The 27,577-nt window shown below is 39.8% G+C and overlaps 1 protein-coding gene and 1 long non-coding RNA gene across 7 annotated transcripts in view; one reads left to right on the top strand and one right to left on the bottom strand.

Moving 5' to 3' along the window:
• Nucleotides 1–27,577, top strand: part of nlgn1 (neuroligin 1) — a 401,351-nt gene that overhangs the window by 117,912 nt on the left and 255,862 nt on the right. The gene's annotated exons all lie outside the window — the stretch shown is intronic.
• On the bottom strand, nucleotides 628–27,315 carry LOC129703647 (uncharacterized). Its single transcript, XR_008724600.1, has 3 exons — nucleotides 26,672–27,315; nucleotides 11,555–11,714; nucleotides 628–3,957 (listed from the first exon to the last, which is right to left on the bottom strand). It is a non-coding gene; the product is annotated as an uncharacterized LOC129703647 (long non-coding RNA).

Raw genomic sequence — 27,577 nt, 5'->3', positions numbered from 1 at the left:
TGAGAACCCATATGGTCACAGAGAGAACATATAAACGTACAGGCAGCGCTCAAGATTTGGATCGAACTAGGAGGTTGTCATTGAACCATGGTGTTGCTGTTTTCTGTTGGTACGGTAGCATTGCTATAGCAACTCACAGTGCTCTCCATAATATTTGGGACAAAGACCCATCATTTATTTATTTGCCTCTGTACTCCACAATTTGAGATTTATAATAAAAAAAAAAAAATCACATGTGGTTAAAGTGCACATTGTCAGATTTTAATAAATGCCTTTTTTATACATTTTGATTTCACCATGTAGAAATTACAACAGTGTTTATACATAGTCCCCCCATTTCAGGGCACCACAATGCCCTGAAATGGGGGGACTATGTATAAACACAGCTGTAATTTATACAAGGTGAAATCAAAATGTATTAAAATGGTATTTAATAAAATCTGACAATATGCACTATAACCACGTGATTTTTCTATTACAAATCTCAAATTATGGAGTACAGAGGCAAATAAATAAATGGGTCTTTGTCCCAAATATTATGGATAGCACTATAGCTGTTTCCATGCTGTATCTCTAAACTAAACTAAATTAAACTGAACTTCACATAATAATAAATGTGGAATTAAAGTCAGTGTTATTTCATCATTAGCTTAACAAAGATATCATATTGTCATCTGGAATGCCATTCAACCTCATTGGATTTTCGCATTCAGTTCCTGCCCTGGAAGTGGAAATGAATTCATGGTGAAACAATAAGCTCTTTTGTTGTCATATATGATTTGGCATTTAATTCATTCTCTAAATCATAATGTCACAAAGTCAGATGGCAACTTAGGTTCCAAAGAATATGCAGACAAACTGCAAGAGAATAGAAACAGGCAAAAAGAATAGAAACAGGCAAAGCGAGCTTCAGGGTCTGCGCATCGTCTTCTATTTGGGCACACTGCAGCCTTCTGGACTTAATATTGTTTTTTCCCCCTTTTTGTCTGAGACTGCTGGACATGCCATGTCTGACATGCAATTTGCACTTGTCCTTATTCTCAGTCTCAGTTCTCAGTCTCTAACTGCTCGTAAACAGCGCTGTCTACTCTCACGCATTGAGCGTGAGACTCAAACATTTCACACAATTCTCACTCTCTGGCTAATCACAGAATTTGACGTCTTCAGTTGTCGCCGACAGGGTCTTAGCTTGTCGTATCTTGTCGCGGGTGAACATAAATTGACTTCGGTTGTCGTAGGTTGTCGCCTGTGTGGTAGTAGGCTGTCGTAGGTGTGGTCGTACGTGGACGTCCCAATTCGCGAGGAATTGTGTCGCTGGTCTATGTAGCTTTCTGTGAACCATGAGTTTAAAGGGATCACGGGAGAGAAAACCAGGTGAGTTTAATGGGGATGTGGGGAACAAGGCCCCAGAGAATTTAAAAGGACTGTGGAGATAAGGAATGTGGGGCTTGATTTGCTTGGGAAATAGAATAAGGTGAGCCTAATGCTGAAATATCAGGATTCCTGAAAAATAGGACTGAGGATTTTCAGAGATTCAGAGTTTTGCTGCTCTATGAATGTTGGCTTGGGGGAGAGCTGTAACATCAGTTCCTTCATCCTTCCTATTAATTTGAAGATTTTGTAGGTGTGATTGGGATGGAGCCTGTGTAAGATTGATCTACCCCCAATTTCCACCCATAGGATCACAAGCTACTTTGTATTGTTAAAAGTTGATTTCGTAGCATGTGGTTTATTGTGCACTAGCGCGACTGAATTAAAAAAAAATAGGTCTATTCATATTGCTCTCTTCTTTTAAAATTCCCCTTTGATCAAAATTTCTATAGCTTTTGTAAATTGTAGATCTCTTCAATAGTCATCAAATGACAAACTGATAAACAATTGTGATTATTCTGGTTCCAATACATACGGTCCAAAGGTATCTTGAATTATTAACATTCGACTTCCATAAATGAAGTTAGATCTAATTTTACATACGGTGAAGCATGGTGGTGGCAGCATCATTATGTGGAGATGTTTTTCAGCGGCAGGAACTGGGAGACTAGTCAGGATCAAGGGAAAGATGAGCGGAGCAAAGTACAGAGAGATCCTTGATGAAAACCTGCTCCAGAGTGTTCAGGTCCTCGCACCTTCCAACAGGACAACAACCCTAAGCGCAGAGCCAAGACAACGCAGGAGTGGCTTTGTGACAAGACTGTGAATGTCCTTGAGTGGCCCAGCCAGAGCCCGGACTTGAACCCGATCGAACATCTCTGGAGGAACCTGAAAATAGCTGTGCATCAACGCTCCCCATCCAACCTGACAGAGCTTGAGAGGATCTGCAGAGAAGAATGGGAGAAATTACCCAAATACAGGTATGCCAAGAAGACATAAGGCTGTAATCGCCGCCAAAGGTGCCTCTACAAAGTACTGAGTAAAGGGTCTGAATACTTATGTAAATGTGATATTTCAGTTATTTCTTTTTAATTACTTTGCAAAAATGTCTAAACACCTGTTTTCGCTTTATTATGGGATATTGTGTGTAGATTGATGATAAAAAAAAAATTTATTCCAATTTAGAATAAGGCTGTAACACAACAAAATGTGGAACAAGTGAAGGAGTCTGAATTCTTTCTGAATGTACTGTACATCTTTCAATTTTAATTTCAATTGGAAGCAACAGAAATGAAAATCAGGTGGGAGCATAATGAGTGCTTGAATTAAAACTGATTGGCCCTGGTGCTTTAGGTACAAAGCGCATGAAGTTGAGATTGACAGATCAATAGTTGGTATACCACTGGCTGCTTTTGCAGGATTAAAATGCTGTTTGATGAACAAGCATATCCAGTACATGCATCACTGGCATTTTGGAGCTCAGTGCCCTCAAGCTTGTGCATTCTATTAACCGTGCACATGTTGTGCCAGAGGAAGGACCTTTATACCCCCATCCCTCAAATACCTTTTAAAAATGTTGTCAATTACTTAAGCATGAATCAATTTATTTTAACTCTACGATTTTGCAAATGTCGAGTATCTTCCATTCTTCTATGTTTCAAATGTTAATGTGGCCTGGGATTGACATGGCAGTCACTGAAAATTAATCAATAATGTTTTATTGTTATTGTTTTATGTATCATTCCTAACTGTCACTGTATGTCATGTTGTCACTTGCGGCCGGAGCACCAAAGCAAATTCCTTGTATGTGAATACTTGGCCAATAAACCGATTCATTCATTCATTCAAAAACATGCAAATCCCTACAAGTTCTCCACACAACGCTGTTATTATGAAATCATATGAAGGCATTTCTTGGAATATAGCATAACTTGGAGATTGATCAGAGACTACACTGTTAGATTAGCATAACTGGGAGATTTGTCAGGGACCATACACATTTAAAATGCTTTTAGAAAGGGACAGGAATATGCAAAAAAATATAGTTATATGGATCACATGCAGCAGAAGGGATTTGTTTAATTTAGCATCATGTTCGGCACAGACATTGGGTGTCAAAGGGCATGTTCCTCTGCTGTACTGTTCTATGTTTTATGTTCACACAGAGTTAGATAAGCTGTCAAGAGGAGCAAGAGGCAGAGGGCTAGGGGTTACCTCGCAGGAGAGCACATCTTGCAGGTCGTTCATAGATTTTCCTATCCTGCGTTTAATGAGCAACAAAATGAAAGATGTCTCCACTTCATCACTGAACTCTGCTATGAGCTCTAACAACGACCTCAGAGTAGACGAGGGCTGCAGTAATATTGGTTGCTGAGGTGACTGTGTCATTGCACACTTCTCTTTAGTTCTTTCCAGACATGAGTTAGAGGCATTGGCAACATTTCACAGTTTGCACTGCAAACCAAATATAGCTGGAGTAGCTCAACGAGTCAGACAGCATCTCTGGATAAAAGGAATAGGTGACTTTTCGGGTCGAGACCCTTCTTCAGACTGAGAGTCGGGAGAATCTTCGGTTTAAACCAGCATCTGTAGCAGAAAGAGAAACAGATTTAAAATCTCAATTTGAAGGCTTTCTGAGAACTGGAAAAGAGAGTAAAACAATTTAATTTATATTGAATACAATTGGCCCTTTCCTTCCATCCCACCACCCTCCACACTCAAAGGTCCTCACCTTCCACCCCACCAGGCTCCACATTTAAAGGAACATTTTTCTCAAGTTGCTCCAGCTTCAAAAAGATTTCCCTACCATTTTTCTCATCCTCCTCTTCCAGCATTTTGAAGAGGCTGTTCCCTGAGAGTCATTGAGTGACACAGTGTGGAAACAGCCCTCCGGCCCAACTTGCCCACAACGGCCAACATGTCCCAGCTACCTCGTCCCACCTGCCAGTGCTTTGTCCATATCCCTCCAAACCTGTCCTATCCATGTACCTGTCTTACTGTTTCTTAAATGTTGGGATAGTCCCAGCCTCAACTACCTCCTCTGGCAGCTTGTTCCATTCACTCACCACCCTTTGTGTGGAAAGGTTACCCGTCAGATTCCTATTAAATCTTTTCCCCTTCACCTTAAACCTATGTCCTCTGGTCCTCAATTCACCGACTCTGGGCAAGAGACACTGTGCATCTACCCAATCTATTCCTCTCATAATTCTGTACACCTAAGATCACCCCTCATCCACCTGCGCTCCAAGGAATAGTGACCCAGCCTACTCAACCTTCATGACTCTCTGGTCTGTTCTTCCATCCTCACCAGCCATTCCCTTTTCTTATTATACTTTCCAATGTACAGCATGATGTGCAACAAAGTGTTCTACATCAAATTCTTAAAACTGCTTTGACATTATCACCCAATTCTACAATCAGCATCATTCAGTCATCAGTGTCATCTAATATATTGGAACATTGTACAGGACCCTAGTGAGACCACACCTGGAGTATTGTGTGCAGTTTTGGTCCTCTAATTTGAGGAAGGACATTCTTGCTATTGAGGGAGAGCAGGTTAATTCCCGGGATGGCGGGACTGTCATATGCTGAGAGAATGAAGCGGCTGGGCTTGTATACTCTGGACTTTAGAAGGATGAGAGGATATCTTGTTGAAGCATATAAGATTATTGAGGGTTTGGACACGCTAGAGGCAGGAAACATGTTCCCGATGTTGGGGGAGTCCAGAACCAGGGGCCACAATTTAAGAATAAGGGGCAAGCCATTTGGAACTGAGATGAGGAAATACGTTTTCACACAGAGAGTTGTGAGTCTGTGGAAATCTCTGCCTCAGAGGGCGATGGAGGCCTGCTCTGCGGATACTTTCACGAGAGAGCTAGATAGGGCTCTTAAAGATAGCGGAGTCAGGGGATATGGGGGGAAGGCAGGAGCGGGGTACTGATTGGGGATGATCATAGAAACATAGAAAATAGGTGCAGGAGTAGGCCATTTGGCCCTTCGAGCCTGCACCGCTATTCGATATGATCATGGCTGATCATCCAACTCAGTATCCCATCCCTGCCTTCTCTCCATTCCCCCTGATCCCTTTAGCCACAAGGGCCACATCTAACTCCCTTTTAAATATAGCCAATGAACTGGCCTCAACTACCTTCTGTGGCAGAGAATTTCACAGATTCACCACTCTCTGTGTAAAAAATGATTTTCTCATCTCGGTCCTAAAAGACTTCCCTCTTATCCTTAAACTGTGACCCCTAGTTCTGGACTTCCCCAACATCGGGAATAATCTTCCTGCATCTAGCCTGTCCAACCACTTAAGAATTTTGTAAGTTTCTATAAGATCCCCGCTCAATCTTCTGAATTCTAGCGTGCACAAGCCGAGTCTATCCAGTCTTTCTTCATATGAAAGTCCTGCCATCTCAGGAATCAGTCTGGTGAACCTTCTCTGTACTCCCTCTATGGCAAGAATGTCTTTCCTCAGATTAGGAGACCAAAACTGTATGCAATACTCCAGGTGTGGTCTCACCAAGACCCCGTACAACTGCAGTAGAACCTCCCTGCTCTTATACTCAAATCCTTTTGCTATGAATGCTAACATACCATTTGCTTTCTTCACTGCCTGCTGCACCTGCATTCCTACTTTCAATGACTGGTGTACCCAGGTCTCGTTGCATCTCCCCTTTTCCTAATCGGCCACCATTCAGATAATAGTATACTTTCCTGTTTTTGCCACCAAAGTGGATAACCTCACATTTATCCACATTATACTGCATCTGCCATGCATTTGCCCACTCACCCAACCTATCCAAATCACCTTGCAGCCTCCTAGCATCCTCCTCACAGCTAACACTAACCCCCAGCTTCGTGTCATCCGCAAACTTGGAGTTGCTGCATTCAATTCCCTCATCCAGATCATTAATATATATTGTAAATAGCTGGGGTCCCAGCACTGAGCCTTGCAGTACCCCACTAGTCACTGCCTGCCATTCTGAAAAGGACCCGTTTACTCCTACTCTTTGCTTCCTGTCTGCCAGCCATTTCTCTATCCACATCAATACTGAACCCCCAATACCATGTGCTTTAAGTTTGTATACTAATCTCTTATGTGGGACCATGTCAAAAGCCTTCTGAAAATCCAGATATAACACATCCACTGGTTCTCCCTTATCCACTCTACTAGTTACATCCTCGAAAAATTCTATAAGATTCGTCAAACATGATTTACCCTTCATAAATCCATGCTGACTTTGTCCAATGAATTCACCACTTTCCAAATGTGCTGCTATCCCATCTTTAATAACTGACTCCAGAATTTTCCCCACCACCGATGTTAGACTAACTGGTCTGTAATTCCCTGTTTTTTCTCTCCCTCCCTTTTTAAAAAGTGGGGTTACATTAGCTACCCTCCAATCCTCAGGAACTACTCCAGAATCTAAAGTATCAGCCATGATCACATTGAATGTCAATGCTGGCTCGTTAGGGCCGAATGGCCTACTCCTGCACCTATTGTCTATTGTCTATTGCAATCTGCCTATTAAATTGCATATCATGTCACATCCTGAGTTGGAAATATATCACGTTTGCATGCCATTAGCAATGGAGATGTTCATGCAGGTTTCTTCTCTATTTGCTGTTTAACTGTTTACTATCATTCACACCTTGGAGTGACAGATCTCTGGGCCTTAATCTTATCTTTTATTGAGAATTATTTAGGTTATTTTCACTATTTAGCCTGCCATTAGGTTTGTTTTAGATACTCCAGATGCTGCTCCTGGAATTACCTTAAAAAAGGGAACCTTGGAAGGTTTCCTCTTTGGCACTCGTATGCTTGATAGAAGATTGGTGAAAAGCATAGGTAAATCATTGAAAGATGGGTATGAATTCAAGCGTCTGCTAAAGTTGGACTTGCTGATGATTAGAATACCTGGGAAATTTCCTGTTGTTAATGTCAAGGATACAATGGCATTCAACAGATCACGATGGTCATAATGATAGGAAAATGAAAAAAATCTACAAATACATCAGTAAGACTTCAAAATGATTAGGTTACACAGAAAAGCTGGAGAAACTCAGCGGGTGCAGCAGCATCTATGAAGCGAAGGAAATAGGCAACGTTTCGGGCCGAAACCCTTCTTCAGACTGATCGGGGGTGGGTGGGGACAAGAAAGGGAAAAGGAGGAGTAGCCAGAAGGCTGGAGGGTGGGAGGAGACAGCAGGGGAGCTGAGGAAGGGGAGGAGACAGCAAGGACTAACAGAATTGGGAGAATTCGATGTTCATGCCCCCGGGGTGCAGACTCCCCAAACGGAATATGAGGTGCTGTTCCTCCAATTTCCGGTGCTGCTCGCTGTGGCCATGGAGGAGACCCAGGACAGAGAGGTCGGAGGCGGAGTGGGAGGGGGAGTTGAAGTGCTGAGCCACCGGGAGGTCAGCTTGGTTATTGCGGACCGAGCGGAGGTGTTCGGCGAAACGATCGCCCAACCTCCGCTTGGTCTCACCGATATAGATCTGCTGACATCTAGAGCAGCGGACGCAATAGATGAGGTTGGAAGAGATGCAGATAAACCTCTGTCGCACCTGGAACGATTGCTTGGGTCCTTGAACGGAGTCGAGGGGGGAGGTAAAGGGACAAGTGTTGCATCTCTTGCGGTTGCAAGGGAAAGTGCCCGGGGAGGGGGTGGACCGAGAGGGAAGGGAAGAATTGACAAGGGAGTTATGGAGGGAGCGGTCTTTGCGGAAGGCAGATATGGGGGGAGATGGGAAGATGTGGCGAGTAGTGGGGTCACGTTGGAGGTGGCGAAACTGACGGAGGATTATTTTTTGTATGTGACGGCTGGTGGGGTGAAAGGTGAGGACTAGGGGGACTCGGCCCTTGTTGCGAGTGCGGGGATGGGGAGAGAGAGCAGTGTTGCGGGGTATGGAAGAGACCCTGGTGCGAGCCTCATTTATGGTGGAGGAGGGGAACCCCCGTTCCCTGAATAGTGAGGACATTTCAGATGTCCTGGTGTGGAACGCCTCATCCGTGGAGCAGATGCGGCGTAGACGGAGGAATTGGGAGTAGGGGATGGAGTCCTTACAGGAAGCAGGGTGGGAAGAAGTGTAGTCCAGATAGCCATGGGAGTCAGTGGGTTTATAGTGTATGTCGTTTAGAAGTCTATCACCTGCAATGGAGATAGTGAGGTCAAGGAATGGTAGGGAAGTGTCGGAAATGGTCCAGGTGTATTTCAGTGCCGGATGGAAATTAGTGATGAAGTGGATGAAGTCAGTCAGTTGTGTGCGGGTGCAGGAGGTGGCACCAAAGCTGTCGTCGATGTAGCGGAGGTAGAGCTTGGGGATGGGGCCCTGGTATGTATTGAACAAGGATTGCTCGACGTAACCTACAAATAGGCAGGCATAGCTGGGGCCCATGCGTGTGCCCATAGCTACGACTATGTGACTTCAAAATGATATTTATTTGCACATTGGAAATAACAGTTCAGTTAAGAAGCAGTTCAAACTTTTTTTTACTGATTTTAATTACAACAGACATCTTAATCTTTTTCTTGAGTTATAGCTTTATAACTTACTACCAGTTCTACTAACTGAAATAATTCAAAATGTTTGCTCTTCAATGCATCACTGATTCAAAAGCTGTTTTTTTTTTAAATGTTTATGCCATTACCTCAGCTGAATATTTTCTTGACCCTCCTGAATAATGTTCCAATTATAAATCTTATAACTGCCAACGTTGTTTCATTACTGCTGCCATATCCTAAATATATTTTTCTGTGATAACGTGAATCAAATCTTATAATAATCTTTTTATCTAAGCAACGAGAATTTGATATAAAGGTTTAAAGCCTTGCATGATTTGAGTCGCAATGTTTATGCAGTTTACTGCTTGGTGCTCATCTCAGGATCTGTAGCTATTATAGAAGACAGCTGGTATATAAATTCTACAATGTTACACCCCAGTCAAGAGTTTGCTTTCACAGCCAAGCCAGTGAGCTCTAATGACTACAAAGTTCATAATATTTCCCATTCTTTAAAAAATATATAGAATGCTTAGTGTTACTTAATCTTGCATTAATGGTTAAGTGGAGCTTTAGAGTCAGAGTAATAGAGTTTTGTTAGATATATTTCAGATATTTACCTGGAAACCATTTAAAGGTAAAGCAACCAGACTTTGCGATTAGGAAATGTAATTTTGGCTGAAGTAAGGAAGATAAGGCATCATCTTCCTTTTATGTTCTGGTACCACATATACTAAAAAGGGAATATTTGATAGTTAGATGACTGCTGCAATTCATATTAGACTCAGAATATTTGCAATACTGTTATATTTATATGATGACTCACAGCCACTACAGAGTCAACACCAAAGTATTGTGCAATGATAGGGTAAATTTCATATTTTAAAATTATTTAATATAATGCAGTAGAATTATTAGTTTCCCAGCATTCGATGGCAACCAAGTGGCTACACTATGAATACATGGGATAGAACCTGCTGAGAAATCCCAGTATTCTACATGGATTTGTTTTTGTTTTCTTTTGCCAGCTGGTTCAGGACTCATTTGTAGATATGCATCTTCCTAACTTGCTAGTGAGGTTTGTTAGTAGTCTGTTGGGTTGAGATTTGCTGTACATGAATTTGCTGAATTCGCCAGTGCAGGATCTTGTATTTGAATAGATAGGAATGGCTTGAAGGGTGAACATTAAGAAAGAGGCAATTTATTTTTATAAGTGTGGTCTCAAATAATGTGATTTTAATAGTTGTTTAATCATCGTTTTCCCTTTGAATAGATCTGTTTTGCTTTAAAGCTTGGGAATGTAGATTTGTTTGCTATTACTGAATTTGCAGCCATTTTGTAGGTGAGGGTTTTTCTGAACCACCCAAACTACAGCAGTTAAGTATGAAAGGCTTTGGCACCATGCAGTGCCTCATCACTTTGGATCTGGTCATCAAGCCAGTTCAGATGTCAGGATTCAAATGTCTGACTATTGTGCATTCCAGTGCCAAATGTAGACAGCAAGCTGCACTCAGCAATTTAAGGCAGTTTTAATTTGTGACATCTTTACATAAAACAGGTAGAATTTGTGTTTTTGTAATTAGATCACAGTGCTAATGGCATAAAATAAAAATAAAAATACAGTGATTAGTTGTAGTGCATCCATGTTCTGTTATATCCTATGACTTCCACCATCATAGAACTCAGGCTACAACCAATTTGATTCACTACACAGTGTTTAAGAAGGAACTGCAGATGCTGGAAAATCGAAGGTAGACAAAAATGCTGGAGAAACTCAGCGGATGAGGAAGCATCTATGGAGCGAAGGAAATAGGCAACGTTTCGGGTCGAAACCCTTCTTCAGACTGATGTGAGGGTGGGGGTGGGGGGGGGGGGCAAGAAAGGAGCGGGAGGAAGAAAGGAGGAGGTAGAGCCAATTGGAGGGGGGGTTGAAGTGCTGAGCCACCGGGATCGCTTCGCCGAACACCTCCGCTCGGTTCGCAATAACCAAACTGATCTCCCGGTGGCTCAGCACTTCAACTCCCCCTCCCATTCCGAATCTGACAGAATAAGGACCAACGTAAATTGGAGGAGCAGCACCTCATATTTCGCTTGGACAGTTTGCACCCCAGCGGTATGAACATTTACTTCTCTAATTTCAGGTAGTCCTTACTTTCTCCTCCCCTCATCTCTCCCTCAGCCCTCTGGCTCCACCTGCTTCTTTCTTTCTCCCCCCACCCTCACTTCAGTCCGAAGAAGGGTTTCGACCCGAAACGTTGCCTATTTCCTTCGCTCCATAGATGCTGCCTCACCCGCTGATTCACCACACATGTTATTATGAAATTGCTGAGACCTAAGGATGCAGCAAAGGCCATGTGACTAGACAGTATCTTGGTTCCCCTCTGGTGCAGAATTGCTCAGGTATGACCTTTTCATGAAAAGACATGTGTAGTCTGGCTAATTACCACGCAATCATCAGCAAAATGATAACATGTCGTGTGCAGTGCTGCGAAATGGCACATACTATATTCAGTGTTTTGTTCATCCATGCTCAGTTTGGACATTACCATTGCTGACTACCCCATCAACAACCTGAGAGACACAATCGATGAGAAGCTCAAATGGACCAGGCACACACAACCTGTGGTGCCAAGAGCAGGTCAGACGGGATCTCTCACTTGCTGGCTCTTCTCCTCACCTCTTTCTGTCCTCTATCTCTTCTCGACTCAGTCCGAAGAAGGGTCCTGCCTGAAACATCGTCTGTCCATCTCCTTCCACAAATGCTTCATTTGGCGCCATGGAGCATTAAGAGGCGCACCATTAAGAGGCGCTCCGCTCCGAAAAACGTGTTAAAATACCTGAAAAATAAAAACGGACTGAAGGAAAAACACTTACCGACAGATGCCCGACGTCGCTTAAGTGACATAATCAGAAATCGACGAGATACCGACTGGATACCGGTATTTTAAATGAAAAGACGAGCTCGCAAAAGAAACCTTCTCAAAGGCAGATTCTAAAAGAGGAAGGTGAAGAAACTTTTCAGGAATCTGAGGAAGAAAGATTAATTTCTACTATGGAAGCGCAAGAACATGACCAAGCTCTAAGATTGGCTATGGTAAAAGACTTTAGAGAAGTGCTGGCTGAAAAGCTTGGAAACTTAGAAACAAATCTTGATGTTCAACTCAATGCTGGGAAAACAGAAATTTGTGGCAAAATTGACACTCTACAAGCTCGAATCGAGGAGGTGAATTCCTCTTTGAAAGGAGAAGTTTAAAGGGTCGAAGAGGATATCAGTAGTAAGCTGGAACCCATTCTTCTCACCTCAAAAAAACTAAACGAGTGGAGAATAATAAGATCTTGATTAATATGGGTGTCCAAGGTTACAGGGAGAAGGAAGGAGAAAAGGGTTGAGAGGGAAAGATAGATCAGCCATGATTGAATGGCAGAGGAGACTCGATGGGTCAAATGGACAAATACTGCTGCTACATCTTAGGAACTCACAGGCATTCTTGATGCACATAACATTCATAGATCAAAATCTGGAAAGTCAGATTAGGTTATTTCGACGTGCAGTGCCATGATGAAAGGCTACACCAGAAATTTCAACCTGACTTTTCTCGTTGCAAGCAGTCATGATGCTGCTGCTTAATAACAGCACTTTATATTTCTTGCTTCCAATATGGACATTGTGGCATAGCCAAATCTCACTGAATAAGATGTGTACTAACATTAATGCATAGTTTGAATTTTTTTTTAAAAGCAGGGGAGAATGATTTTGAAGTGCTTTAATTTGAAATCTGTCACAATGTATATTTAAATAAAAGATTGAGGAAAACCTTGATAATTTGTTAATTACATTCATACATACCAGTGAGAATCTTCAGGGAGTGCATTGTACTGTTAAGATGTAATTTAACCATTTGCAGGTTAGCTTTGATTAGCACAGATAATTGTTTCATTTCAGGCAGACAGGTAAATAACTAAGACTGTGGAAATTAATGATAATAGAGGTAAAACAATGGTTTTATTAAATAATTATTTATCTTCAGTGGCTAACAGTCTGCTTATGAGCAATGTTTTCAGTTCAAGTAGTGGTTAATGAAAAAAAAGCCTGCACACAGATCTTTTAATCTTGTAGAACATGTAGTACAGACCCTTCATCAGTTCCTTAACGAAAACCATTGATTATTTGTCTCCTTCTCAGTACAGATCATTAGCAGATTTAATTAAAACTATTAAGTGTCTGCATTTCACATTGCCTCTAAATCAAAATAATCTACATTAAACCTAGCCTCAGGGAATTAAGCACAAAATATAGATGGACACACCAGTTCTTTATTGAACAATATTATCACAAATTCCACCCTCCAGAAAAGATCATAAACTAATCGAAAGGAAATTGTCGAGGGTAAGGCAGTATAGAGTTTTGTACCAAGATTAATGATTTGATAGAATAAATTCAAATTCCATCACAACAACTGGGAAATCGAAATTCTGATAATTAAATAAAACTAGACTAAAAAGCGAGGAAGCATGATAGTAACTATGAAACTATATCTTTGTCATAAAAACCTATCTGTGTGATCTTGTTGTTTAGGGAAGAAATTATGTAGTGATCCTTGCTGTGGCCCTGCAAACTATTTAGTTCAGTAATGTTACGATGGCCTACTAAATGGGATGTTCAACTGGAAATCGAATAGTTATGAGCTGTGTTGGTGAAATCCTGCTTTCATTAGGTTTTAGTTCAATTGAGCAACTGCAGTAAAACCTCTTCCTCATAGCCTTCAATCCCATGCTCCTGATTTTTAGATACCTGCATAAAGATCGAGTAACAGTTGAGGAGCCTTCTATTGGTGTTGCTGCTGAGCCTGACTATTCATATGATCAGCTAATGGGTCTCTGAGGTGTCCAACCATCCTAACCATCCCATTACTGAGGCTATTTTTGTGTCTGGGTCTCCCTGGAAAGACTGTTGTCCGTTGGTCGACTCATATCCTCACAACTATAGGGATCAGAATGTTGAAAACAATAATTTGTTTAAGTTTTAGGTTTTTTAAAAGCCATTCATTTCAGGGGCCCTTAAGGAAGATTTTACCAGTGTAGTCCATATCCCATGGATTAAACAAGATGATAGAAGTAGATAGAAGGGCCTCATCATAGATGAGGTACTCACTCGTGTCTCCTCGATACCCCGCAGCTCCTCCCTTGCTCTCCCTCCCCCTAGTTGTAACAGAGACAGAGTCCCCCTAGTCCTTACCTTCCACCCCATCAGCCATCGCATACAACACATAATCCTCCAAAATTTCAGCCACCTCCAACGGGATCCCACCACTAGCCACATTTTCCCATCTCCACCCCTTTCCGCCTTCCGCAGAGACCGTTCCCACTGCAACTCCCTGATTAACTTATCCCTTCCCACTCAAACCCCCCCCCTCCCCAGTTACCTCCCCTGCAACCGCAAAAGATGCAACACCTGTCCCTATACCTCCTCCCTCAACTCCGTCCAGGGACCCCGACAGTCCTTTCAGGTTAGACAAAGGTTCACTTGCCACCCCTCAAACCTTATCTACTGTGCCCGTTGTTTAAGTTGTGGACTCTCATACATCAGTGAGACCAAACGCAGACTGGGCGATCGTTTCGCGGACTACCTTCGCTCAGCCCGCGTGAACCAACCTGATCTCCCGGTTGCTGGACACTTTAATTCTCCATCCCATTCCTACACAGACCTTTCTGTCCTCGGTCTCCTCCATTGTCAGAATGAGGTTAAATGCAAATTGGAGGAGCAGCGTGTTATATTTTGCTTGGGCAATTTGCAGCCCAGCGGTATGAATATTGATTTCTCTCACTTCAGGTAGCCCCGACATTCCCTCTCTCTCTATCCCTCCCCACCCATGTTGCACCAGCTTCTCATTTTCATCCATCAAACAGCTTACAATGGCCCGTTTCATTTATCATCGTTACGTTTTTGCATATCTTTCATTCATTGTTCTTTATCTCTCCACTTCACCATCTATATCTCTCGTTACCTTTATCCCTAACCAATCTGAAGAAGGGTCTCGACCCGAAACGTCACCCATTTCTTTTCTCCAGTGATACTGCCTGTCCCGCTGAGTCACTCAAGCTTTTTGTGTCTATCTTCGGTTTAACCCAGCATCTGCAATTCCTTCTTACACATAAAAGTAGCTGTGTTTAGTTTAGTTTAGAGATGCAGTGCAGGAACAGGCCCATGGCCCATTGAGTCTGTGCCGACCAACGCCCCCCGAACACTCGCTCTATCCTACACACTCGATAATTTACAATTTTACTGAAGCCAATTAACCTACAAACTTGTACGTCTTTGGAATCTGGGAGGAAACCAGAGCATCTGGAAAAAAAACACGCATTCTCAGGGAAAACGCATGAATTCTGTACAGACAGTACCCGTAGTCAGGATTGAACCTGATGCAGGTCTCTGGTGCTAGGCAACAACTCTACCGCTGCGCCACCGTGCTGCCCCAAGTATTTGGAGAAGAGTAAGGCAGAATTGCTGTTTCAGATTGATAGCCTATTATTCAAACTGAATATAGTATTAAGGTGTTAAGCAATCCCGAGACAGAGTAACAGGAATCAAACAAAAGAGGAAAAGGGAAAATGTCGAAGAAAGTTGAGATTAAATGATAAAAGCGATACTAAAGATGATGGCCAAGAAATTAATGGTCAGTCCAGATACTTTTTTTTCACTTTTTTCAAATGAGAACGGAGAAACTAGGTGTTCTAGCAAATATTCTTGCACTGTAAATAAGAAACTAAATTGGTGGTAAAAGAAATAAAGTGTCAGGTTAATGACCTTTATCAGAACACAGTACGCAGTATCTTTAAATTCAATTCTGTCTTTCTTGTTTCGTCAGAATTAAAGAAACTTTTGGTTTTCTCCTTCTAAAGACGCTGCTTGGTCTAGTGGGTGTTTCTAGTATTAACTGTTTATTTTTTTACATTGTAGAATCCAGGGTTGTGCCTTGTTTTCTTAAAAGGTCTTAAAATGTATTTCAATTTTCTAACATCTTAAGTAATTAACTAAAGTAATTAACTAAAGTAATTCTATTGGGGAATCTTTCAATGAGGTTTAAATGACTGTCAATGACTGTCATGACAGCAAGTATTTCATTTTGTAGAAATGCTTCTGAGAATTAGATACACAGTATCTTAAATTCAATTCTGTTTTTCTTGTTTCATCCTTGCTACTGCTAATCTGATGGTTTAAAACAACATAGACAATTGTCTCTGATGGAATAGGGAGAGGAAATAAGATAACATTTAAAAAATCTTCTTCATCTGGGATCTCTCACTATTTGTCGCAGGTTCTGTCTGGCAGCTTCATCCATCAAGCCCTGACCAGTTTAGTGCTGGCGCTACTGAGTCTCTTTTGAACATTTAAGTCCCCAATGCAGAGAACATTCTATATCCTTGCCATTCTCATTATTTCTTCCATGTGGCGACTAACATGGAGGAAAACTGACATAGTAACAGAGGGATAATGTAAACGGTGATAGGCATAAGCATTTCTTGCCCATCTATGATTTTCTGCTGTGAAACTTTACGATAGTTTACACTGTTGACATCGTAACTCGTCGGGAAATTGTAAAGGTAAAAAATGGGTCAGCTGAGAGTATTAGTTTGATTTTTTTCACTTGTCAGGGGACAACCGTTCTAATTTATACATATATACTGTAGGTGTTTACGGAGGATTTTGCAGGATTGATTGGGCTGGAAGTACTGTTGCCATATCTTCATCCAGTGCCTCTGGATGCCAAATAGTCCATCCAGTTTAAATATTATTAATGTCATGTAATGATTTGATTTAACTGAATAACTTACCGGGCTATTTTAGAATTTGGATCTAAAGTCACATATTCATCTGTGCAGACAAGAGGGACAATTTTCTGTCTAAAGGCTACATTAAAAATGTATCTTATTTTAGCAATGATCTGATAGTTTTTTGGTCATTAATTATTTTTGTTGTCAATTATTTATTGAAGTGGAGATAAATCCTATGATGGGAATGAATTCATGTTTCTGAATCAGGGTTCGCAACTAGTCATTTTAGCACTATTATAGTTTCTGTGCAAAGGTTTGTTTTGTGAGATTAAAGTCATCGCATTTTAATAAATATGATCGTACTAATACTGTCACAAATTCACAAAATTGATTAGTTTGGGTGTCAGAGGTTATGGGGAGAAGGCAGGAGAATGGGGTTAGGAGGGAGAGATAGAACAGCCATTGAATGGCAGAGTAGACTTGATGGGCTAAATGGCCAAATTCTGCTCCTATCACATGAATTTATGACAATCCAAGGCATGTTTTCACTAAGAAACCAAAATTTTTGTGTTTAAGCCTCAGCAAATCTGGGAAGAAAAAAAATTGTTGGGCTACGGGCAATTTTCAAATTTAGTTTAAATATCTACTGAGCTATTTAAATTATCTGTCTAGGAAATTAAATTGTTCTTAAGGAATTCCAGTCATAAAATGCTTACCCAATCTTACAAATACTTCTTTTTGCATCTTGAGTAAACATAGAAACATAGAAACATAGAAATTAGGTGCAGGAGTAGGCCATTCGGCCCTTCGAGCCTGCACCGCCATTTAATATGATCATGGCTGATCATCCAACTCAGTATCCCGTACCTGCCTTCTCTCCATACCCTCTGATCCCCTTGGCCACAAGGGCCACATCTAACTCCCTCTTAAATATAGCCAATGAACTGGCCTCAACTACCCTCTGTGGCAGAGAGTTCCAGAGATTCACCACTCTCTGTGTGAAAAAAGTTCTCCTCATCTCGGTTTTAAAGGATTTCCCCCTTATCCTTAAGCTGTGACCCCTTGTCCTGGACTTCCCCAACATCGGGAACAATCTTCCTGCATCTAGCCTGTCCAACCCCTTAAGAATTTTGTAAGTTTCTATAAGATCCCCTCTCAATCTCCTAAACTCTAGAGAGTATAAACCAAGTCTATCCAGTCTTTCTTCATAAGACAGTCCTGACATCCCAGAAGACTGGTGAACCTTCTCTGCACTAAGACAGTCCTGACAAGACCCTATACAACTGCAGTAGAACCTCCCTGCTCCTATACTCAAATCCTCTTGCTATGAAAGCCAACATGCCATTCGCTTTCTTTACTGCCTGCTGCACCTGCATGCCTACCTTCAATGACTGGTGTACCATGACACCCAGGTCTCGCTGCATCTCCTCCTTTCCCAATCGGCCACCGTTTAGATAATAATCTGCTTTCCCGTTTTTGCCACCAAAATGGATAACCTCACATTTATCCACATTAAACTGCATCTGCCAAACATTTGCCCACTCACCCAGCCTATCCAAGTCACCTTGCAGTCTCCTAGCATCCTCCTCACACCTAACACTGCCCCCCAGCTTAGTGTCATCCGCAAACTTGGAGATATTGCCTTCAATTCCCTCATCCAGATCATTAATATATATTGTAAATAGCTGGGGTCCCAGTACTGAGCCTTGCGGTACCCCACTAGTCACTGCCTGCCATTGTGAAAAGGACCCGTTTTCTCCTACTCTTTGCTTCCTGTTTGCCAGCCAGTTCTCTATCCACATCAATACTGAACCCCCAATGCCATGTGCTTTAAGTTTGTATACTAATCTCTTATGTGGGACCTTGTCGAAAGCCTTCTGGAAGTCCAGTTACACCACATCCACTGGTTCTCCCCTATCCACGCTACTAGTTACATCTCGCAACTAGTTACACGCTACTAGTTACAACTTACATCTCTCATCATTTAAGGAACCTGAAACGTGCCATTCTTGTCTTTCTTCCTTTTAGTTGGTCCTGAATTCACACCAGCTGGCCTTTAAACTCCTCCCAGTTTCTGCACAACACTGCTGTATTTTAGCACTTTTACATTTGACCCAGTGTTATCTTCATCCATAAATATCTCAAAACATATGGAGTTATGGTCACTGTTCCCTATATGCTCTCTCACTGAAACCACGATTAGCTGGCCAGGCTCATTTCCCAAAGTCTAGTATGGGCTCTTCCCTAGTTGGACTATCTACATACTGTTTCAATAAACCCTCCTGGATGTATCTAACAAATTCTGCTCCATTGAACTCCTTAGCTGGAAAAGGAAGTCCTAGTTAATATCGAGGAAATTAAAATCACCTAAAATTGCCTTCACATTTTTCCATAATCTGCCTACAAATTTCTGCCTCTATTTCCCACTGGCTTTTTCAGAGACCTATAATATAACCCCATCATAGAGATTGCACCGTTCTTGTTCTTGAGCTCAGCCCATATTGTGTCACTGGATTAGCCCTCCAAATGTTCTCTCTAAGTGCAGTTTTGACCTTCTCCCTGGTCAGTGATGCAGTTGCTCCACTATTGTTACATCCCTCTCTATCATGTCCAAAACATTAACACACTGGAGCTTGAACTGCCAGACCCATCCTCAATCAAGTCTCTGTAATGTCCACAACATCGTAGTTCCATGTACTAACCTTGCCTCTCAGTTTTTCTGCCATATCTGTAATACTCCTTGCATGGAAGTAAATACACCTGAGCCCTTTAGTTCCACTATGTTCATTAACCGGACCCTGCCTGCCCTACCTTTCAGACTCACTTGACCTAATTTCTCCCTTTTTTTCAATGTAGATAGCATGCCTGCTTTTATATTATTCATTTTTAACATTTTTTAGACAGTATATTTATTCTGATATTTATTTTTGGGAATCTTTGTTTTGTTGTGTTGCCAAGGCTAGTATTTATTGCCCATCCATAATTAATGTTATGTGGGTGGTGCTGAGCCTCCTTCATAACCTGATTCCAATGCTTGCACTGTGCTGTTAGGGAGTGAATTGCAGTATTTAAATTCAGTAAACATGAAGGAACAACAACATGTTTCCAAGTTAGGCAGATGTCTGCATTGTAAATGATGGAATGTCTTTGGTGTGTCAGAAATGTAGTTGTTCACCAGAGCTTCTGATATCTACATCTAGCCAGTTGAGTTTATGGTCAATGGCCATCCCCATGTAGTGGGTGATAGGGGACCCAGCAATGGTAATAATTCGTTCTTTTTGGACTTTTCAATTGAATGGCACTTTTTGTAGTGTGAATGTTACTTGCCACTTATCAGACTCTGTCTAAAAGCTGTCTAGATTTTGCTGCATGCAGCCATGAACTGGTTCATTTGCTGTCGAAACACGAGTTGAATTGAAAATTGTGTAGCTATCATCTAGCATCCTAATTTTTGACCAAAGATTGAAAAATCTTTTAACTAAAGTATTCCATGAGATTATGCAATGCTTCATTGAATAAAATAATAGATGGGCCTCATTGAAAATATAGGTTCTTTTGGAGATGAAGATGTGTTTCTTTTGCATTTGTTTTGCTTGAGGCAGAAGCTTATATTTAATTTAAGATAATTTGAGTCTAGAGCTCTCAATATTGAGATCCAACATTTCAGATAGCGATCCTGTTATTGCAATTCATACCTCACAATGATCCATCTTGCGTTAATTTGCTGTTATAACTACCCCCCTATTCTGTGATGCACCATCATCCCTTCTTACATTTATCCAGTCCTATCACATGCCTTCTCCCACCTCTAATGCATAAAACTTACTTTACTTGATGCAAAACATGAACTCTTTCCCCACATATTCAGTACTCTCTGAATTACTGAGCATTTGCTATTTTTTTTTATTCCACATTATTAATCGTGTCCTTTTTTAAAATTCCTCGGCAGTAATCTTTAAGAAGTTTTAAATGTCAGAAGATCATTTTATACTACTTCTGTCACATTCTCGATAACTTTTCTGTTGCTTTGAAGGACGATGCTTTCACAATTAATTCAGTAAAACACATTGAACCATGATAAGGTACAGGATAAAATGTCTTGAGCAATGTTTTTTGCAAGAATCTCACCAGCTATTGCATCCACATCATCTATCTTCACAGCTGCATATATGGAAAGGTTATTGTCGGCACTTTTGGTTAACAATGAAGCACTTTGAAGTCCAGATGCTCTCTTTCTAATGCCACGGACGATGAGTAAATTGTATCCTTGTGTTCTTATGGATATCGAAGAAACATCAGGAGGAAAGTTGGTTATTTTGCATCATTCTGAAGTGCAGCTGCAGCTATCCCCATGACATGAATTATGCTTCTTGTTGTTATCCAGAGCCAGCCATTCTTTTAATGTTTCAGATGCTGGGTTATCTTTTATATTACATTTTTGTTATATGTTTCGCCTCTGCAGAGTGTAATATAATTCTTCATCTTGTTGTGCTAATTTATTGGAGATAGTGGTATCCAATCAGTCGGAAATGACAAACTATTCATATACAAATAAATGACTGATCAACTTGCAGATGGATGTTCAAAGGTCAAGTGCTTCAATTTGGTGTAACTCACATGAAGAATGCAGACCATAATTTTGTCACAATACCTTGTAATATGAACTGGCTTGGAAATCATATCCTTGAACTGAAATTGAATTAGTAGTAATCAATTTGTTCTAGATATCCATGCTAAAATAATCCCCGAAAATCTGCTAACCTTTTGATCTCAATTAGATACAGCAAAGAAGCTTTTGTTATGAGGATCACACGATTTTCCCATGGGAATCAAGCTTTGGCTTTAATGAGACAACAACCATTGTCAAAAGAGACTCTTTGTGGTGTAAGATAAGCGAACTGAGCCAAGAACTCCAGTACTGAGGCCTGAATTATACTACCAGTTCACTTATCTTACCAATGAACATGGGCACTTGTGAAGAGAGAGCATGCCTGCCACCTTTACAGTGCTTTGAAACACTTCTTATAAATAATCCACATCTCAAAATTGCAGTGCAGAGCAGAGTAAGGATCTCTGTTGCCTGATACACCATGAGGTTTGTGCTGGGCTTGAAGTCTTGAATTTCCAACATTCATTTCCTCACAACTAAAGGCCGTGCTAATGCATTGCAGAAAAGGATGATTTTGTCATCTAGTTTGCTTCTACTGGGAAACATTGCTACTCAGATATGGAAGATGGTCCACATTTTTCAGTGTCTCTTAATGGGCCTTTGATATCAGGAACAAGGTTGTGCTGCAGAGCAAAGCTAGCAGAACTGATGTTATGTGTAAAACGTCTTCTCTTATACTCTTCAGGGAACTAGTTGATGATGCCTGAATCATGGCCTCTGATTGTGCACATGTATAGGCATTTCCTGTAGCTCTGACAGGTTGAAGCCACCTTACTTCTGGAGTGGAAGCAATATAGATTGAACGGTTTGCCATTTGTCCTCCTCTAGTGGATGTATGTTGGAGGTGAAATGCAACATTACAGCAAGAAAGATTGCGAAATATGTTGGGTTGATAACCCAGCTCTGCTTGACATCACTCTGCATTGAAATTGGGTCTGTTGTGGGTTTTTCGGTTAAGACAATTACTTGTTAGCCATTTTGTAACAGACATAAGGTGGAGATAGATGTCTCTAGGCCACTAAGTTTACAAATGGTGATCATAGTTCTTGATTGACAAAGTTCAAAGCTTATATTAAAAAAATGTACAGTGTTTTGTGTTGCTTCTTGAATTTTGGAGTTGCCATGTGGTATAGCTAATGACTTTAGTGCCTTTAGGTGGATGGAATGCACACTACAATTCAGAGAGCCGCAGGGAGGCAATTCAAATGTCATCTTCATCTCTTTGTTTTGAGAGGAGCTTCTCTGACCCAATTTTGTAAATGAAATTCCTAATCCCACAAACAATTCTAATAAATCTCTGTTGAACCCTTTCAAGGATCATCACATCCCCACTGAAGTGTGGTAAACAGAGTTATGCAACAAATTAGAAGCGAATGCACTCCTTTCCCATATGGAAGAATGGTAGAGTAACTAGTCAATATAAATTAATAGGACATAAATATTTTCATAGCTTTGATGGGTGAAGTCAGTGCGTTTTATGCAGTCATTACCTCAATGTCAGATCTTTAGTTTTAGAGATACAGCTTGTAAACAGGTCCTGTTGCCCATCGAGTCCGTACCGACCAGTAATCGCTCATGCACTAGTTCTATCCTACACACTAGCAACAATTTACAGAAGCCAATTAACCTACACGTCTTTTGAATGTTTGAGGCACATCTGAGCCTTCCTCCCTCACAACATGGACCCGCTACAGTTCACATACCGTCCGAACAGATCCACGGACTCCCAGGTTCTCCGCACCACTCTCTCTCACCTTGACAGCCAGAAAGGGGGCTATGTGAGGACGCTGTTCATTGACTTCAGTTCAGCTTTCAATATCATAGTCCCTACCCGACTTGCTGAGAAGCTGCAGGAACTGGGGCTGAACACTCCCCTGTGTGCCTGGATACAAATAATATCCTACACAAGAAAGGGCAGATGCTGGTTGACAAAAAGTGAACACACAGTGCTGGAGTAACACAAAAACGCAGCAGAATTTTGGAAACGTCATCCCGTCACCCATTCCTTCTCTCCAGAGATGCTGCCTAAATTATGTCTTGCATTAATAGAACAATTATGTGTGTTCATCAGATACTTTTCCCATCTATCCTTCGAGATCTTTATCATTAGCTCATGTTCCCAATCTTCTCTTAGTGCTTCTGTTGAGGGTAATTCTCTATTTAATATATTATTATAAAAGTATGATATTGGTTTTGTGAATCAGCCTTAATATTCATTGCTTCTTCTAAAGGCTCTAAAAATATAGTTTTAAATCTATGTATATATTTCTTCATAAAGTCACATATCTGTATATATTTAAAATATTGATTATCCTTTAGTTTAAATTTAAATTTTAAATGATGAAATGATAACAGTTTGCCCAATTCATACATATCCCCTAATTTCCTAATCCCCAGTCTATCCCATTGTTGATATGTTTTGTCGATGAGAGATGGTTTGAATGCGGGATTGTTCACTAGTGGGGTTAGTACTGATAGATTATTTAATTTCAAGGATACTTTTATTTGTTTCCAAATTCTTATTGTATTGTGAATAATTGGGTTCTTATATATTATACTATTCAATTTTATCGGTGAGAGCAGGATCATTCCTATATTGTGCAGATAGCACTCCTCTTTCTCCATTCTTATCCACTCCAACTGCTGAGTGGAACTATCCAACCAGTACATTATGTTCTTAATATGCACTGCCCAGTAGTAACACATAAAGTTAGGCAATGATAAACCCCCAACTTCTTTAGGTTTACACAAATGCTTTTGTTGAATTTTGTGTGCTCTGTAATCCCATATAAAATTAGTGATAATAGAATCTAGTTTTTTGAAAAAGTATTTTGGAATATATATTGTGATCGCTTGAAACAAATATATTAATTGTGGTAAGAAAGTCATTTTTATAGCGTTAATTCTACCTATCAATGAGAGCGGGAGCGTTTTTCAAAATTTAATCATATCATTCAGTTTATTTAATAGTGGCATAAAATTGGCACTAAATAATGATTTGTGTCTTCACGTAATTTGAATACCCAGATACTTGAATTTTTCTGTTGCAATTTTGAAGAGGAATTTTAGTAAGTGTCTAGAATCCTGTGGTTTTAAAGACATAATTTTGCTTTTATTCCAATTTATTCTATATCCTGAAAAAGAGCCGAATTCCTCAATTAATGTTAATAATGTGGGTATACTCGTTTGTGTATTAGTAATATATAAAAGGATATCATCAGCATATAATTAAATTTTATTCTTTGAGTCCTTAGTGTTATATCCGTGAATATTCGGGTGATTTCTAATCCTTTCGGCCAGCGGTTCTATCATAAGGGCAAATAGCAATGGTGATAAGGCACAACCTTGCCTATTACCCCTTGATAAGTAAAATTTTGGAAATAGCATATTGTTAGTTAATAGTCTTGCCGTAGGTCTATCGTAAAGTAGTTTAACCCATCTAATAAAATTTTCTCCCGTATTAAATTTTTGGAGTACCTTGTATAAATACTGCCATTCTACCTGATCAAATGCCTTCTCTGCATCCAGCGTAACAACTGAAATATCTTCATTGTCCTCATTGTGAGAGTACATTATATTGAAAAGCCTTCTCAAATTATTAAATGATTGTCTTTTGGGTATAAATCCCGTTTGATCCGTATTTATTAAATTGTTAATATAATTATTTAGTCTTCTAGCTAGAATCTATGCTAAAATTTTCTGATCCGTATTTAAAAGTGAAATAGCTCTATAAGAACCCGGTTCATCTAAATCTTTATCTTTTTTTGGTATAAGCGTTATTGTTGCTTCTGCTAGGGTTTCTGGTAGTTTATTTTCAGTATAAGCCTGCATGTATAAATTGAATAATCTTGGAACAATTGACTCCTGAAATCTTTTATAAAATTCATTACTAAAACCATCTGGTCCTGGGGTCTTCCCATTTTTCAGTGAGTTAATATTTGTTTTATTTCTTCACTAGTAATCCGTGCTCCTAATTGCTCTTGTTCTAAACTGTCCAATTTTGGGAGATTACAATTATCTAAAAAATTTGTAATTTTACTAACATCTGTATTTATTTTAGATGTATATCAATTATGATGAAATTGGGCAAACCTCTTATTAATATCCTTTGGCAGTGTTAGAAAATCACGCTTATCCGATTTAATTTTAGTGATAGTTTTTTCCTTTTCTTGTTGCTTCAGTTGCCTCGCAAGTAATTTATGTGGCTTATCCCCAAATTCGATGTGTGCTTGTTTTGTAATTTGGAATAATCTTATTATTACTCTTGCCGATAGTATTCTATTGATTTTATATTTCAATAAAGTTATCTTATTATGCTTATTTCCTGTTCTATCCGCTGAAGTTTTCTTTTATTTTCCTTATTTTTAAAACTTTGTAAAGAGATTATGACGCCGCGAATATATGTCTTGAAGGTTTCCCATAATAGCGGTGCAGAAATACCCGGCGTGTCATTTATTTCGAAAAAATGTTGTGTTTGTTCTTTTATATACTCATAGCCCTGCGGGTTATTTAATATGTGTGCGTTGAATCTCCAAAAAGGTTTTATACCCGGTATTCCCTCAATTTTAAGTATAAAAGTCAATGGTGAATGATCAGAAATAATATTATTATGATATGATGGTTTATTCGTATACGGGATTAATTTTGTGTCCAATAAGAAATAGTCAATTCATGAATAAGTTTTATGAACTGATGAGTAAAATGAATATTCCCTACCACTTGGATTTGCTATTCTCCAAACATCAGCTATGTTGTTATTTTTTATATAAGTATTTAAAAATTCACAGGTCTTAGTTTTAACAAGACGCTCCCCTACCTTTATTGATTTATCTAAGTATGGATCTATAACACAGTTAAAATCTCCCCCCATTATTATATTTTGATAATTATGCTCTGCGATTAAATCTATTATTTTCTTTAAAAATTATGGGTTATCAAAATTAGGCGCGTAAATATTTATCATAGTTAATGGTGTATTGCAAATTTCTCCCGTGACTATAACGTATCTTCCCTCTTTATCAGATATGGATTTATTTAATTTAAAAGGTATACCCTTCCGAATTATAATGGCCGTGCCTCTTGCTTTATAGGTGAATGAGGAGTAATAGGTTTGACCTATCCAGTTTGCCCTTAATCTGATCTGAGTTTGTTGTTTCAAATGTGTCTCTTGTAGGAAAGCAATATCCATATTTAATGATTTTAATTGTGTCAGAATTTTACCCCTGTTAATTGGCTCGTTCGCACCTCTGATGTTCCAACTACAGAAAGTGAGACCTCCGATATTTGTTCGACTTTTATCTTGCATTGGCTATTATTACCAGACTGTACGATTCATGTGATGCAGCCAAGTACCTCGGGATCCCGATTCCAGAGTTGTCCTTCATAATTTCTGCAGTAGCTTTACATCTCCTGACACTATTAAACATAATTAAGGGAAAGAGAAAAACATAACATAAAGTGTACATAAAAATTGTTGTCATACAACACATAATTGTGAATAAACAAAAAAAGTGAGTGTAAGTTATCAAAAAAGCGATATCTTACAAAAAAGCCACCTATGGTAGCTAGGATTGTTTTTAAATTGACCTCCGTCGATGAAATTATGCACTGGGCCTTACCCCCCTATTAAAGTGTGACCCAACGTTAGTCGGTTCCCTCTAGTTGTAACCAAAATTATCATATCAGATCAGTTAATAGCTGAACAGTTTAAAATAGAATAAAAGAGAAGCTAGAAGATTTGGACTAAAATAAAAGTAATTATGGGTTAAATTACCTCGTCAATAATTACACTTTTCATTAACCTGTATGTTAGTTAATTCATAATTAGTATTTAAAATATATGTCTAACCTCCCCCATCCTTCCTGCTATATAGTTAGTCGTGTTAGTATAGTACATTACGCCTTTAACGTTAGTTGAGTTTATTGCGCGTAAGTAGTTAATTAGTTAGTTAGTTATATGTTATATGTGTAAATAATAGGTCATATAGTGTGGGACAGATGCATCATATCATGGCCATTTCAAAAGGGGACAGTATCATAATTGGAGGGAAACCAAGTTAAGGTTTCACGTTGCAAACCTTTCATTGATTCTATTTTCATTAGGAGTTGAGAATCTTATTAAATCTATACTTAAATTCTGCTTACTAATAAAATATTGCTGATGTGCCATAAACTATTCTTAAAGTGAAATTAAAGTTTGCATCTTAGATTTGGGGCCAGAAAGTATAATTTGAGATCACATATTTAAGACTGTTTGGC

This window comes from Leucoraja erinacea, chromosome 14, assembly GCF_028641065.1.
Source record: "Leucoraja erinacea ecotype New England chromosome 14, Leri_hhj_1, whole genome shotgun sequence".
NCBI lineage: Eukaryota > Metazoa > Chordata > Chondrichthyes > Rajiformes > Rajidae > Leucoraja > Leucoraja erinaceus.
Note: the sequence above shows the minus strand (reverse complement) of the source record. Positions and strands in the feature narration are given on the sequence as shown.